This window comes from Diaphorina citri, unplaced genomic scaffold (genome assembly GCF_000475195.1).
Source record: "Diaphorina citri unplaced genomic scaffold, Diaci psyllid genome assembly version 1.1 scaffold1267, whole genome shotgun sequence".
In the NCBI taxonomy this organism is placed as follows: Eukaryota; Metazoa; Arthropoda; class Insecta; order Hemiptera; family Psyllidae; genus Diaphorina; species Diaphorina citri.
Genome location: NW_007378696.1, coordinates 75,673 through 83,979, shown reverse-complemented (window position 1 = coordinate 83,979; position 8,307 = coordinate 75,673).

The following is an 8,307-nucleotide window of genomic DNA, read 5'->3' as shown; positions in this document are numbered from 1 at the left end:
ACTATACTGTTCCACCACAAAGTTTTGACTGTTTTCTCTGTTACCCAGGTGACCCATGCTTGATTTCCACACAAATGGAATTGGAGGAGGCTATACGTCTGTATGAGGTGAACCATGAGCCCGAGTTGGTTATACATGGTAAGTCAACTTACCTAATCTCACTCCATGGCTGTATGTAAACTTTTACTTCTGCTTATCTTTTTTCTAAATTTATCTTTTGCTTGACCTTCTTGATCTGGCTTTATCATCTTGGTTCTAGCTTTTCTGTAGGTCTTGTGCTGCTTGTAATAAATACTCCCCACACCCAGGGCTTCTTATTTTCAAGCTGGTGTTATATTTTGTTATTATACCTACTGCCCTACATAATGCCCTGTTGGTACAGATTTCTCAAGCTGTTGGTACAGATTTCTTGAATTAAATCAGTCATTAATAAATTCTTTTGATTTTTTACTTGTCAAGATTTTCTAAGTTGTATAAACAAGTAATGCCCTGTTGGTACAGATTTCTCAAGCTGTTGGTACAGATTTCTTGAATTAAATCAGTCATTAATAAATTCTTTTGATTTTTTACCTGTCAAGATTTTCTAAGTTGTATAAACAAAATGATTGATCTCTTGCCAATTGACTACAATTTGTTTATTTTAAAAACTAATGTGTCAACCCCCACATTACAAACCTGTCCTTGTGTGCTAGTCTTTACTCTGAGGACATTCACACAGAGAGTAGTTTAATGAAATGATTCATCATTAGTGCAGACCATTTTACTTTATGAATAATGCTCAGTTCCCTATACATACGAGTATTGTAATAGAAAGTAACAGTTTCATCAATTCAATTAGAATATCGCCAATAAAGCTAAATAGCTGTGCACGTTAGTCCTATATCCTACATGGTTAGTCAATAGGTGTGTTTAGTTTATTGGCAGTCCATGTTGCCCTGGGCTTGCCATGCTCCTCTTCATTCAGTAGGTATACCCTTTACTCTGAGGACATTCACACAGAGAGTAGTTTAATGAAATGATTCATCATTAGTGCAGACCATTTTACTTTATGAATAATGCTCTACTTTTGCTCTCTCTCTCTCTCTCTCTCTCTCTCTCTCTCTCTCTCTCTTTTTTTTTCTTTCTTTCTTGCTCTCTCTCTTCATTGACATTGTGTAGGCTAAGGTTAAGTTCATATCATCCTAGCTACATTACAGGCTCTCTCTCCTTCTTTCTCTTTCTCACTCTTTTATTCTCCCTCCCCCTTCCTCTCTCTCTCCTCACTTTTCCCCTCTTTGTCTCCTCGCAATGTATGGTTTTTATTACACAAGGTCCGTTTTTAATTAGCTCTAATTTGTAGCATTAGGCTCCACACATACATTATTATACATTAAAGAAACACAGTGGTAATAGACATTGATGGTGACTGTCCCTTACACCCCCCTCTACTACACTCTCCTTTGTGTCATGTTTGTCAAGTCTAGTTTGAACCGATGTGAAATTAGCATAGTGATGCCTTATTAGTGCGTCCTGGTCTATAGTTTATATTCAAACGAATTAGCTCGTGATAATTGTCCAAGTAGTTTCCCCTAAACTTTTTCTTTGCCCCTAAACTTTACAGCTAATTCATGTGTCTCTTTGACTTGTTAAACTTCTCTCATACTTAGGGTGCGTATAACAACCCTAAACTTCGTTGTTCAGAGTGTTTTTTGTACCTACTTCTAACTTGGTTTACTATTTCTTTAATAGATAATCTGTATTGGTCAATATAATTAGTAAGGTAAGGGTTGTGCTACCCAGAATACCCAGATGGCGGTAAAAAGTCCTTTTAGTCTCAATCAAAGGTGTAAAATCTATCACTTTTAGTGCTTTTTGTGAATTAAGTGATTGTTGGGTATTCAACGGCCAATACTCACACACTCTTTTATGTATGTCATCATGAAGTACCTAAGTAAGTTTTGCATCTTTTTTCTTTAAATTCCCTTGGACTTAAACATTTACCTTACTCTCTTTCCCCTTCATTTTCGTATTTTTCATGCCGAGATACCAGGTACCTACCCTTTAGCATAGGGGGAAAAATAAAATCTATTACTGCACCATTAATGTAATGAACACTGAAAATACATATATCTTAATTTACCATGTGGAACGAAGTAAGTATAAGGGACAGAATGAAGGGCAGGAGAAAACGGGAGATTGGAGAGCAATGGGAAAGTAGAGGAAAGCAGAACTTGGGAGAGGAAAAAAAAGTAAAAAAAGAAAGTTTTTGGCAGAACTATTAAGTAGGTCAGAACACTGCAGTCATTCCTGTTCAGGAATTTAGCAGGGAAAATCCATGAGGGCTGAAAATCAAAGCAAACTGTAGCTATAGCTATGTGTATTGTATGTGTGTGGTATTTGACCCTGCATTGGAAACATACTCATATTATACAAGATATGTACGAGTACATCTATTAGATAGTGAATACATACCTACTTGGAGTACCCAATGTTAAATATCAAAAGCAGAGGGTGGTTTGTGTTGAATTTAGCTTTGGACTCTGATCAGACGTCACTACGCGACGCTACGACGAAGTTGTTTTACTTAAGTACGTTTTGCCAAAACTTTCAAGCAATCAAATATACCTCTTTATCACCTTACTCCCTATAGCAGGGGTGGCCACTAACCTTACCTTCGGGAGCCGCAATCCCCATAAAGCCGATTCGGGGTGAGCCACGTCGCAGGCGAAATTTTTGAAACAATCTTCGAAATTCAGTTCGATTCAGAAACAATCTTCGAAATTCAGTTCGAAACAACTTTGGTCTACAATCTTCGAAATTTAGTCTCATGGAAATTCTGATCTTCAGAGAAATTTTCCAACAAGTATGAACCATGATTAGAGAGCCGCACAAGATCGTCCTCGTGAGCCACGTTATGGCCACCCCTGCCCTAAAGCGTCCAATTTGAGAGCTTCTTCATTTCCAACTATATTATTCAATTATTCACTCTGAAGATGTTGGCCCGGTGAATATTTCATGTGATGTAAATATGGAGCAAAGCTCTCTCCTTGCGTTCCTACAACAGAATGACGTCATACCATGGGAATACTTGGGAGGGGGGGATGTTAGCTTTACAACCGCGATCCTTCTTCTGTGAATAATTTCTTCTCGACATTTTAACGCTCTGAAAGACTTTACGATTTCAAGTCCTGGTAAATTATTCTAATAAAAGAAAAGAGCTGGTACTCGACAAATACGTTAGCTTTACAACCGCGATCCTTCTTTTGTGAATAATTTCTTCTCGACATTTTAACGCTCTGAAAGACTTTACGATTTCAAGTCCTGTTAAATTATCCTAATAAAAGAAAAGAGCTGGTACTCGACAAATGTACCCTTTTGGCCGATATTTAGGACCAAAGTTTTGAAAAAGCTGAAAAAGATTTCTCATCTCAGGGGTTTAGCTTTCGGACTAACTCGCTCAAAATTTGCAGAGTGGTCCGTTTTAGGATGTAGAGTGTAGACCAATTGACCAATACATGGGCTAAGGCTCGAAATATGCACGGTTAGACGGCTATTTCAGGCGAAAGTGTTGCTATTCATAAATGCTAAAATTATATCCTCATATACTGATGAAACATCTCCGTACTCAGTGTTAGAGACTATTAACCAAGAAAATCTGAACCGATGAGACTGTCGTAATACTCTAATTGAATTGATGAAACTGTTACTTTCTATTACAATACTCGTATGTATAGGGAACTTATTGGTACTCTATGTAATGGGAAAGAAAGACCTCCCCCACTCCCTATATTGATTATGAACTACAACGAAACCATATCACATCACCAGTTATGGTGGCTTGCTTGTAAAGGTCTCTGTTTCCTAATCCAAGGGTCTCGGGTTCAATCCCCAGCTATGTCCAACTGATGAGTCCAAATAAGGACGAAACACGTGTCTTGGGCTGCTTAGTGATTTGGTCTGGTTTCGTTGTATAACTCATGTAGTGATTTAAAGGATTAATGTTGAAAAAAATAATAAATTTTTAAAACTCAACCTACACAATCTATGTACATAAGTGGAGTTTTAACTAAATTGTATGAAAGATGGAGAATTTAAACCAAAATTTATCTTTTTGGGCACATTATGCAAATCTGCCGTTAACTCGCGTATGCTAGAACATAGCTAGTACAGAATAATTAAAACAGAAAGGTACAAAAATACGAAGGAATGAAAAAAATCCAAGCAGAAAGTTTGCTAAAGAAAGAGGACACGAGCACACCTCTACGAAAGGAGAGAACGCAAGGATAGGTGTACGAGTATGTATTGAGAAAATGCAACAAGTGCCTATGGGGAATGCAGTTCTACTGCATCATAACGTCCCCTCCCATATTTATATTAAACATCTATAATTCGATCTCCTTCGACCACAAAACCTGAAGAAAACACACAATCACACCCTTGCAAAAAGCCCATATCCGTTTGATATGAACAAAAACCAGGAAATTTGTGGGTTTTTTAAGGGCGAAAAAATTTTTGGCACCAAAAAATATGTTTTCCCTCCTTCCACTTTTGTCGAATATTTCGTTCGAAACATGAAGAAAATGTTTTTCGCTTTGCGTAGGCGGAAAGAAACAGTGGAAACCTCGAGTTTTGTTACATGGGATTTAAAAAAAAAAAAAAAATTGTGACCACATAGAAATATTTATTTTTAATTCACGACATTTGAAAAGATTTTTAATTGCGAAAAAGAAACCTTGGAAAAATGTGAGAATGATTTATGTATTTCGTTCGAAACATGAAGAAAATGTTTTTCGCTTTGCGTAGGCGGAAAGAAACAGTGGAAACCTCGAGTTTTGTTACATGGGATTTTTTAAAAAAATTGTGACCACATAGAAATATTTATTTTAAATTCACGACATTTGAAAAGATTTTTAATTGCGAAAAAGAAACCTTGGAAAAATGTGAGAATGATTTATGTAAAAAAAAAGAACCGAAGAAAGCACTTATTGTTGATGTGTGAATATTGAACTTTGAAGCAGTACAAGATACAAGATGAAGTCATGAGTAGCGCGCAATGCCGACTGAGACCCACCCTGGCATGACATGCGCCCCTAATATTCACCCCGGACTCAATTTTCCCTGGCACAATTCCAATTTTACCTCACCTTGCTTTTATTTTTTTAATCAGCAAAACAAGACAAGGTATTATGCTTTTAGGTTTTTTTCTACTTATGCTTGCCTTTGACAGACGGAAAAAAACACTCGTTTCCATCTTGTTTTTTAACTACACATAATTGTTTAATTTTTTTATCTCTCATCTTTCCCTGAATTATTTCAACATTGTATGCTTTTTGTTTACACTGAAGCCCTGGCACAATTCCAATTTTACCTCACCTTGCTTTTATTTTTTTAATCAGCAAAACAAGACAAGGTATTATGCTTTTAGGTTTTTTTTTCTACTTGTGCTTGCCTTTGACAGACGGAAAAAAACACTCGTTTCCATCTTGTTTTTTAACTACACATAATTGTTTAATTTTTTTTGTATCTCTCATCTTTCCCTGAATTATTTCAACATGGTATGCTTTTTGTTTACACTGAACGAAAATGTTCTGTTCTTGCTAGGTGTTTTCACGTGATGACGTAAACCATTTCTCCTGTCTTTTCTCTCCTGTCGGATGAGGGATATAGTTCGAGATGGGTGTGTTATGACGCAGGCAACAAAACCCAAGGTAGCATCTGTTTCGAGGTAGAAAAAAAAAACTTATCCTGACTAGAAGAAAATGGCACACACACATTTCAAGTTCGGATGAGGGATATAGTTCGAGATGGGTGTGTTATGACGCAGGCAACAAAACCAAAGGTAGCATCTGTTTAGAGGTAGAAAAAAAAACTTATCCTGACTAGAAGAAAATGGCACACACACATTTCAAGAATTACGTGTAAAGATATAACTCAGTTCAATAAATTAATCATTTAATATGAAAATACAGAGATGGGTGTTATGTAGCTTGTATTACGACATCTGTTCAGATTTTCTTGGTTAATAGACTTTTTTACACTGAGTACGGAGATGTTTCATCAGTATTTGAGGATATAATTTTAGCATTTATGAATAGCAACACTTTCGCCTAAAATAGCGGTCTAACCGTACATATAATTTCGAGCCTTAGCCCATGTCATTGAGGATATGTTTATTCTTAGGAAGACAAGCAGGGCACTCCTTATCACTTTCTGAGAAGCTCTGGAAGCAATGTTTGTGAAACGAGTGCTGACATAGGAAATGGACAGAAGGCAACTCTTTAATCCCCCTGTTGAGATCATTGACCGTCTCAACAGGGTGTCCACAATAAAGCCTGCTACATTTGAAAATTTTGAGCTTCCAATGTTATCAAAAAAGAATACAAAACCATCAACCATTGCAGAATAACTACCAAGCTCAATTTCATTTTGTGCAAGGGTTAGTATGGTACTATGGTCGGAGCAATGGTCAGGGCTCTGTTTATTAGAGTGGTTTATTTATTTTCTCTTGGGTTGGGACTAGGCTATGGTCGATGTTCAGTTCTCTGTACTGTAGATACATCTACTTATACTAAACTTAAGCTTAGAACTTACCTACTCATTGGAACTCCTTAACATAACTCAAAAGTGATCTGCATTTATGGGCTGGGAATAAGGAGAGGTGTACAGAATGAAACGTATCTTTACCCTGGGTTGAGGCGTTGAGGGTTCAGTAAGATCCTATTTCTTTATCACTCGTCATAAATATATCTCTTGATAACTTGATAAGTGATAAGAGTATTTAAAGACAGATAAGAATCCATTTTTCCACTTCCTCTTCCAGTTCCACAAGTAAAATATCATATCTGTGAAGTTAGCACAAACAAATAATCAAACCAGCAAACCACATCTGTGAAGTTAGCAATGTTTTTTCAATTTTAATAGACAGTGTATGAACAACGTGACATCCCTGATACTAAACAATGATATTTTTCTGTCCGGATTGGCGGAATACTGATAATCTCAATATACAGGGTGGTTGCGTGTTTGCAAACCTTCGCCCCTCTTTTGGTAATCACATAGAAACTAGAAACAGATGGTAAAGAACTGATCATACCCGCTTCTTTATTTACCTCAGAAGTACATTCACATTAGTTACCACGACGGATTATTACATACTCACACACAAAAAGCCCAAACTGAGCATACTCACACTCAAAAAGCCCAAACTGAGGCTTAGGTGTAGGGGCTGGTCAGCCCCAAAGGACGGGTTGAGCTTCTACGAATCTACCACGACGGATTTGTGATTGTTCGATACACATTCTTTTACATCCATGCCTATCCGGGAACTGAAAAGTTTGGTCAACAACATTTCCGTCCTGGCCATGAATCGAACCCAGCACCTCCGAGTCGAGAGTCGCTTTAACCACTCAGTTACAGGGTTGGGCTTAATCAGACATTTCTAGAATCGTACATTTTATGATGATCATTTCATTTGAATAGAGAGAGAGGGTCATGATCATGACGATTTATCATCTTGTATTGTGTCTTTATTAACGCCTCTCTCTCTCTCCTACATAAAAAAAAAAAAAAAAAAAAAAACTTAATCTATGTGTATTATTTTGTGAGGTCGGAAATTTTATTGTAAACGATAAAGAGATATTTGGAGGAATGATTGTGCTGTTTCGCAAGTCAATCGTGATGGATTTCTTAGAAGGTAGCAATTATTTAGCACAGGGAAGAGTTGACCCAGGGTCAGCTGCTTTAACCTCAGATAAGAAATGGTAAAAAAAAGATGGGTGTCTTATTTTTTGCTACCTTTTCAACTAAAGTTTCAAGCTACCTAGCCATTTCACGGTATTGAAATAAACCAACTCTTTTAGGGGTACCCTGTCGGTCTCTGATTCAACATCAACACAATCTGAATAAGCTCCGATGAAATAAACCAACTCTTTTAGGGGTACCCTGTCGGTCTCTGATTCAACATCAACACAATCTGAATAAGCTCCGAAATCCGAAAATGATAATCCGAAAATGGACAGTCCATCCCAATCCCAATGTATTCAACATTTAGGGGTCGGCAACTTTTTCAATGCACGGGCGCAATCTGTTCAGGCCCTGAAGCTGGCGGCCACATTAAATCTATTTCATAGGGGAGGGGGAATCGGTCAATGATTTTTTAAGAGGGATCGTACTTAAATAACGAAAATGGACAGTCCATCCCAATCCCAATGTATTCAACATTTAGGGGTCGGCAACTTTTTCAATGCACGGGCGCAATCTGTTCAGGCTCTGAAGCTGGCGGCCACATTAAATCTATTTCATAGGGGAGGGGGAATCGGTCAATTTTTT